This window comes from Phyllobates terribilis, unplaced genomic scaffold (assembly GCF_046119375.1).
Source record: "Phyllobates terribilis strain yellow unplaced genomic scaffold, ASM4611937v1 Scaffold_3386__1_contigs__length_80220, whole genome shotgun sequence".
Classification (NCBI taxonomy): domain Eukaryota; kingdom Metazoa; phylum Chordata; class Amphibia; order Anura; family Dendrobatidae; genus Phyllobates; species Phyllobates terribilis.
Genome location: NW_027366139.1, coordinates 34,770 through 43,432, shown reverse-complemented (window position 1 = coordinate 43,432; position 8,663 = coordinate 34,770). Strand labels below are relative to the sequence as shown.

The 8,663-nt window shown below is 37.3% G+C and overlaps 1 pseudogene; it reads left to right on the top strand.

The window, feature by feature from the left end:
* Positions 1-264: 264 nt before the first annotated feature.
* Positions 265-3,540, top strand: LOC141247871 (uncharacterized; annotated as a pseudogene).
* The last annotated feature ends 5,123 nt before the right edge of the window (positions 3,541-8,663 follow it).

Here is an 8,663-nt window from a genome sequence, read left to right as displayed (position 1 = left end):
GGAGTTTATTGAGGCGTTGTCTTGAAGGATCAATATTGGATCAAGGTAATACTTCTACCCTAATTTCTTAGGCCCTTGGCGGGATAGATTTCATAATTTAGGCCCTTGGCGGGATAGTTGAGTTTGTATTTTTTCTTGCTTAGTTGCGTATTATTATCTATTAAATTAGTCCCTTGGCGGGATAGAATTCATAATTTAGGCCCTTGGCGGGATAGTTATTAGAAATGATATTAAATCTTCCTCTTTTTGCAATTATTACTAGAAATGAGTCGTCCTTGGATGTACGGTGACCATACTACGACACAATACTTGAGTGGGGTTGAGGAGTTTATTAGATGTGCTTTAGCACACCAACGAAGTACGAAAGAAGAAAAAATCTATTGTCCTTGCTGTGATTGTATGAATATAAGGCGGTTAGATGATATTGATGAGATTGAGGATCATTTATTTCGTCGTGGTTTCAAAGAAGATTATCATGTTTGGTTTTGGCATGGTGAGAAAATACCTGATCGTCCAAGTTCTAGTGTCAATGAGTTTGATGTTCGGGTAGACACTGATGATAGTGATGATGATATTGCTAAGAATAATGAGATGGATGATGATGATGACCAAGAAGATGATGAAATAAATGGGATGATGGATGGGGTGAGAGATCACTTGAACGAACGACCTCAGATGTTCGAACAGGTATCAAAGGCTGCAGAGACTCCCTTGTATCCTGGGTGTACAAAATTTAGCAAGTTAGAGGTTGTGTCAGTACTTTACAACTTGAAATGTGCTTCTGGTTGGACTAATGGAAGTTTCAACACCTTATTGGAATGGTTAGGTGAATTTTTACCAGAAGGCAATGAGATGCCTATCTATACTTATTACGCCAGAAAATTGATGTGTCCCTTAGGCTTAGATGTAGTCAAGATAGATGCTTGCCCAAATGATTGTATGCTTTACAGAAATGAACATGAAAAATTGAATGAGTGTCCAAAGTGTGGTGCATCTCGTTACAAGCGTAAAGGGGTAAATTCGGCTAAGAGGGCCCAGGAGCTAAGGCTATGTGGTATCTTCCAATAATACCTAGGTTTCAGCGTTTGTTTCCGATAAAGAAGGAAGCCAAATATCTGAGATGGCATGTGGAAGGGAGAAAGAAAGATGGACAGCTTAGACATCCTGCTAATTCTCCTCAATGGAGAAATATTGATAAGAAATATTCTGAATTTGGTGATGAGGTTAGGAATCTGAGACTTGCTTTATGTACAGATGGTGTGAGTCCGTATGGTACTCTAAGCAGCCAACATAGCACCTGGCCGGTTCTTCTAGAGATTTATAATCTTCCTCCATGGTTGTGTATGAAGCGCAAGTATATCATGTTATCACTCCTCATCTCCGGGCCTAAGCAACCTGGGAATGCCATAGATGTGTATCTTGATCCACTTGTTGATGATTTGAAATTATTATGGAATGAAGGTGTCCCAATGTTCGATGCATACACCAACTCAAACTTTTACCTTGCGAGCTATGGTTTTTTGTACCATAAATGATTTTCCGGCATATGGAAACTTGTCTGGGTACAAAACCAAAGGAGAACAAGCATGCCCTGTATGTGAAGAGGATATGAAACCCGCCTACTTGAGAAATTACAGGAAAAATGTGTATCTAGATTACCGGAAGTTCCTTAGTCGATATCACCCTTACCGTAAAAAGAAGAAGGAGTTCAATGGGTACACCGAGGAAGGAGTAGCTCGTACACCTTTGACAGGATCACAGGTTTATGAACGGATTAAAAATGTTGACACTAAATATGGCAAGTGCTTCAAGTCCAAATCTAAAAAGGGTGTTTTATGGAAGAAAGTGTCTATACTATGGGATCTTCCTTATTGGAAAGATTTGTCGGTTAGGCATTGTCTCGATGTGATGCACATTGAAAAGAATGTTTGTGATGCCATAATTGGGACTTTGCTAAATATACCCGGAAAGACGAAAGACAATCAGAACGTTCGTTTTGATATGAAGGAGAGGAATATTCGACCAGATTTGTGGCCGGTAGTAAAACCGGATGGTAAAAGGACTTTTCTGCCTCCGACCTGTTACACAATGTCAAGAAAGGAGAAAAAGGTGTTTTGTGAGTGCTTACATGGCATTAAGGTTCCATCGGGGTATTCGTCAAATGTAAAACGTCTAGTTTCTCTTTCGGACCTTCGGTTGATTGGTATGAAGTCTCATGATTGTCATGTATTGCTTAATGTTTTCTTACCGATAGCACTTCGTGGGATATTGCCGAAACACGTGAGACATGTTATAACAAAACTGTGCGTCTTTTTCAGTTCGATATGTGCTAAGGTTATTGATCCGGAAAAATTGGATGCTCTCCACGTTGATATTGTCGAAACTTTGTGTCGATTTGAAATGTACTTTCCGCCGTCTTTCTTTGATATAATGGTGCACTTAATTGTTCATTTGGTTCGAGAAATCAAGTTATGTGGTCCGGTATATTTAAGATGGATGTATCCTTTTGAGAGATTTTTTGGCAGTTTAAAGGACAAAGTAAAGAATCGGGCGAATCCAGAGGGTAGTATCATTCGTGGAGTCCTTCATGAAGAGATATCTCAATATGCAGCTGAGTTTTTGTCAAGGCTTCATCCAATAGGTCTTCCAAAATCTCGTCATACAGGGAGGCTTGAATGAGAGGGAGTAATTGGTAAAAAAGTAATATCTCCTCCATCTGAAAGGAAGAATAAGGCACATCTTTGTGTGTTGCAGCATCTTACAGAGGTGAATCCTTACATAGAAAAGCATTACACTGAATTGCAGCACAAGAATCCGAAATTGAATGAAAGAGCTTTGATGCGGGAACATAATAAGACATTTGTTGATTGGTTTAAGAAGGAAGTAGCTGAGGAACTTAGGAAAGAACATGACGTTTCTGATACGGTCAAGTGGTTATCTCGGGGTCCTCGACTATGTGTTCGGTCTTACGAAGGATATGATATCAATGGTTTCACATTCTACACTAGAAGACAAGATGAAAAGAGTGTGGTGGAGAATAGTGGAGTGAAGGTTATTGCATCATCTAGGGTATATGCGAGCGCTAAGGACAAAAGACCGGTTGATGCGACACAATCGTATTATGGTGTTATCGAAGAAATTTGGGAGCTTGATTATAACAATTTTACAATCCCTGTTTTCCGGTGCAAGTGGGTCAACAACCCTAACGGGGTGAAGCAAGATGAAATTTATCCGGGTTTGATATTGGTAAACTTTGACCGATTAAGTGATAGTGACGAGCCATTCATCCTAGCATCACAAGCTAAGCAGATTTTTTATGTGGTAGACAATGTTGATCCTAGATGGCGTGCAGTTGCCCAAGGTAAAAGACATATTCTTGGTATTGATGATGTTGTGGATGAAGATGAGTATGACGAGTATGACGATACACCCTTGTTATCAACTGTTGTTCAACCATTACCCGAGGAGGAAGATATAAATAATACTAATCATATCCGTACAGATCATAAGGAGGGAATATGGGTTACAAATCACGAATGAATAAGATGAGGTGGAATTATACACTAACCATTAGCCTGTTTTTTTTATATCTACTCATGAAATCATGATCTAATTATTTTTTTTACTTTGTTATAGGAATTCTAGCTTGGGATGGCTGATGAAAGAGAAAATGCTATTTGTCCTACCCAAGGTGATCCCGAATCACAAGGTGTTAGCGCAATTACACAGATTCATAAAGGGTGTGGTCCGTCAAAAGGTGTTCAAGTAAAACAAACCTATGCACCTTGAGTATAATGCGTTTAATGTCCCAGATGGTCAATGGTTAAAACAACACGGAAAGCAAGTTGGGAGTTGTGCTCAAAGAATAAATATTAACGAGAAAGAATACCGAAAGATAGATGAGCAGACGAGGCGAGGGTTTTGGGAGGAGACCAAGGTATAATGTCTTTTAAATTACACCTTGAATATATACAATATTAACTATCATTTACTTATTGTACAAATTCACATCTTATGTTCCACATCATTGATGATGTTGCTAAATCAAGGGAAAAATATTTCCATTCATGTGTGGCAAAACACTTTAGAGATTTTAAGAGCAAGTTGGTAGCTCGATGGATAACTAAGACGTTCAAGCCGTCGAAGTATCCTACAAACAAGATGCCTTGGGATGTCTACCACCATATTTCAGAGGCTGATTGGTTATCTTTTGTTCAAGAATATCATAAGCCAGAGTCATTGGTAATAATGTTATTTCCTTTTAGTGCTACTTTGTTATAGGCCAGAGTCATTGATAATAATGTTTCTAACTCATTGGTGATAATGCTCTTGACTTTTGACAGGCTCTTAGTGCGAAAGCAAAGGCAAGTGCAGCCCAGAACAAGAATCCTCATCGCACCGGCTAGGCGGGTTATATTAGAAAACGGCATGAGTGGATAAAAGAAGGACGACTCCCAGAGGAAGCAGCTATATCTTTGTCATGTAGCTCCTCAGTGAACTCATTGGTTCCTAGAGCTAGAAAATACAGATCAAAGGAATGGATTTTGGCTCATCAAGTTCAAACTGCGGATGGAAAGTGGGAAGTTAGCCCGAATGATAAGGATGCCGTAGAAATTGCAAGAAAAATTGTAAGTAGTGCTTTGCAATGAATATTTACTTGTAAATATGAACTAATTTATACTTTTTTAATTGGCATCATAGGAGGAGTATAACGAAGAAGAAGAAAACTGAAACCTTATGTTTGAGGATGATGAGGATGCCCTCACCAAAGCCATTGGGAAAAGTATGTAACTAATTAACTATACATTGATGTATTTGAGTTTGTTTATCAATAATTTATGTGTTTCTTATGAAGCTATATACTAAGAGGACGACATCATATACTGTTGAAGAAATGGATGTAGTTCATGAGCAATGGGCACAATATTTTACATCGAAGTATCTATCATCGGATTGAACTTATTCGTACTTGTAAACTGTTGTTGAGAACTTAACTATACTCTGGTCAAACCTGTTGTATGAAAGTACATTATTCTATAAATTTGTGTGTGGTTATTTCAGCCGATTTTAAGAGCAGGTAGGGGCCAGCTTGCTGTTTTGTTGCGGCTCTTTTTTCCTATTTGTTGAGGCGGGCATCGATAAGCCCGCCTCTAAAACCTCCACAAAAAGTGCCTTCGAAGGCACTTGTTGCGGCGGGATTAAGGCGGCCCGCCTTAACAAGTGCGTACTTGTTGAGGCGCACATTGGGCCGGCCCGCCTCAACAAGTCCGCACTTTTTGCGGCGCACATTGGGCCGACCCGCCTCAACAAGTGCCCAATGTGGCACTTGTTGAGGCATTTTTAGAGGCGGGCCTCGTTAGGCCCGCCTTTAAAAGTGTCTTTTTTGAGGCGTATTTAGCCCGCCTCTAAAAGTGTTCCCACTTGTTGCAGCCCTCTCATTTGCTGCGAACGGTATACGCGTCAACAAGTGTCAAAATGCCCGCCGGAAAAAGGGTTTTTTCCACTAGTGATTTCTCCTTGATTGCTAGAATTATTGATGAATTAGCATGTGCCTTGTCTCCTTTTAATTGACAGACTCAATCACTTTAGTGACCATAGTCCTCTTGTCCCTATTCTTTGATTTCCTTTTTGCTGCCTCTTGATATGTGAATGGGGAGATGCCAATCTTCTCGTCAAATGTGCATTCTCCTTGTTCATTGAATCTTGGTCTTGTAACAACAGTTGTGAACATAACCTTAAGAATGAATTTACTTGAACTGGATGATCTATATTGTCCCTTCTTAGATTCTGCTAGATGGACTCTATGTATTTTTTGGGTTAAGTAGAACCACTTTTCATCATATGAATGAAATCATACATGGAATAGAATTCTGACTTTGCTTCTGGTGTATCTCCTTGTAGTAGTGATATTATCCACTACAACCTCCTTAATTTGTTTACATATTTTAAGCTAGGCTGTAGTGGGTTGGTATGAGGCTTTATAAGTCCCCTTTTGACCATTCTATGCACCAAGCTCTTAGAAATGTTCAACTTCACAGCAAGATCTCTAAAATAGGACATGTCCCCCATGTTAATTGATTTGATCTGTTATGTTGGCACTTCAATTCTCTTTCTACCTGAATTGTGTAGTTTTTATGACATTGTACCTCTCATTTGCAATTCTGTGTCTCTTGGTTGTGTTACATATGTCTTTTATGCTTTGCCTTGATGCGTTGAACTCTTATGTTGCAACATGAATTGTTCCACGTTGTAAATTTCCCTAGTTGCTTTGTCCAATAACCACATGAGAATCTGAACTTTCTTCTCATTCCTGAGCTTGTATCTTGTTGGTCGTTGATGAGTGCTTGTTGTTTGTTGCTCTGTTTCCATTTCACTTGGTTGATGTTGATGGTTGGTTTCTCCTCTTTCGTGCACTGTTTCCATTATATTTGGTAAATGTTGATGAGTGACTTCTCCTGGTTGTTCTGATGTTTGATGCTCTATTTCCTTTGGTTCTCTGTTCAGATCAAAAAAGAAGCCACCTCTTTCCCCAGCAGGCTCATTAAGGTCAAATTGGTTATTTGATTGCCCCGTTCCACCAACTTCCAGCTCAACATCATCAATTTGAAGCGGAAACAAAGCAGTTCTTAAATGCATTTTTGAGGCCAATAAGAAGAAAGCAGTGATGCTTTGTTGTTGTTTTTCTCTGTAATTTTGTTTAAGCTTGCATTCAATGGTGGTTTTAGATAAATGGGGATTACTTTGTCCCCTTAACATGGTATTTGATTTCAAAATCCGTGTGGAATGCAGTACAACTTTCTTATTGGTTGAGAAAAATTGATACTGTAATCTTATTGGTTGTTGCATTTCGGCTTTACTTTACTTTTACTCATTGTCTTCAATAAAATTAAGTTTATTAAATTAATTAAGTTAAGTTTATATCTTTTTATTTAATAACTCTACAATTATAACTATAAATAATTAATATGAAATAACTTTTAGTTAAGTTAAATCTTTTTAAAAAAATAAATCTTAAACTATAATTTAATAAACTTAAGTTAAGTCTCCTTAAATATGCATTAACTTGTAATTAAATTAAGTTTTGTTTTTATTAAGTTTATTAAATTAAGTTAAGTTAATATTTTTAATTGAATAACTTTATAACTATAAATATAAAAAATTAATATGAAATAAATTTTAATTAAGTTAAGTCTTTTTTGATAAACTAAATCTTACATAATTTATGTTTTAAGAAATCCTTAAGGAAAATATTGTATTCAATTAAATATAATATTTTTTATATTTTATTTTAAGGTTCCAGTTTCGAACTAGAACCGGACAAACTGGCCTTTTGAACCGGTCAGAACCGGCGGGAAAACCGATTCTACCTGTTCCAAAGTTTGTCAGTTTTAGGGGTTAGGGAACTGGAATAGCTAGTTCTGGAACCGAGTCCATCTCTAGTTGTTAAGTGGAAGATCAAATACTAACAACCTACTCATGGCATTTGAGCTGAAGACAAGGTTTTCATAAGTAAAAGAACTTAATAAATTAATTTTTCTATTAATCAAACCAATTTAACATCAGACTGTAGAATATTGTGCTTGTTATAGTTGTCTTAGTTTTACTATATAGTAGCAATTGAATGAGATTGACTTATTTGTTAAGTAAGTTTTTGTACTCTTGCCATGGATATATTCAAGAAATGATGTCATTATAGTAATCTAACTCTCTAATACAAAAAAGAGGACTTGAGAGAGAAGCTCCCTCCTCTCTCTTGTTCTTTGGCGGTTATAGTCCTTAGGGTGCTTGGTGGCGCCGGGTGGTCGGAGGGTGGTTGCCGATGTAAATAGGGTATCCTCGCGGGTGGTTCCGGGGGCTTCTCATATCCAACTTTGGACCCTTTTTATCTTCGTCAAGTTTTGATTACAGTGGAACGTACGAGAATTTCCATGGCAAATCAACATCAAAATCTTTCGATCGACCAGATATGTACTCTTTTCTCTCTGTCTGAATCAATTTCAAGGTCCACTTATTAATTTCTATGGTTCTCTCAAGAACCCTTTCATATGGCTTTGTATTGCCCTTCACTTTATAAATTTATACCGAATCTACGATCGCTATCAAATTGAAAACGTCAATTACATCTTCTTCAGTTTAAACGTTCGAAATTCCTGAATAATATTTTAATTTCTATCTATTGGGTTTTGGGTTGTATGAAATTTGGGGCTTTCCAGATTTATTTGGTAGTTCAATATCTAATGTTGCTCAATTTATGGAATCATCATTCTGATCACGGTAATTATCTTCGTAGCCAGTATATAATTATCCATCTTTAGTATACTGTGATCAATTGGTACCTTAGTGATTCTAATTTCAATTTTGTTATCTCAAAACTATATAAGCTTCCCTTCACCTTTCTATCTTCATCCACAACTGGAAACCAATTGCCACATTTCTTTGTTCAGAATCCATATATTCTGTCCACTGAAGATGAATCTCCCTTCAACGTATATATGGTTGGTAGCAATTTGCCTCAATTCTACCATATATCTCTATTATATTTGGTGTTAATTTACATGAAATTGGTTACTTTAGAATTATTGTATGTAAATTCAAGGGGTTTTCTAATCTCTTTACTATTCTGGTTATGGATTTGCACCGCCTTATAACTATCGGTCCAATTT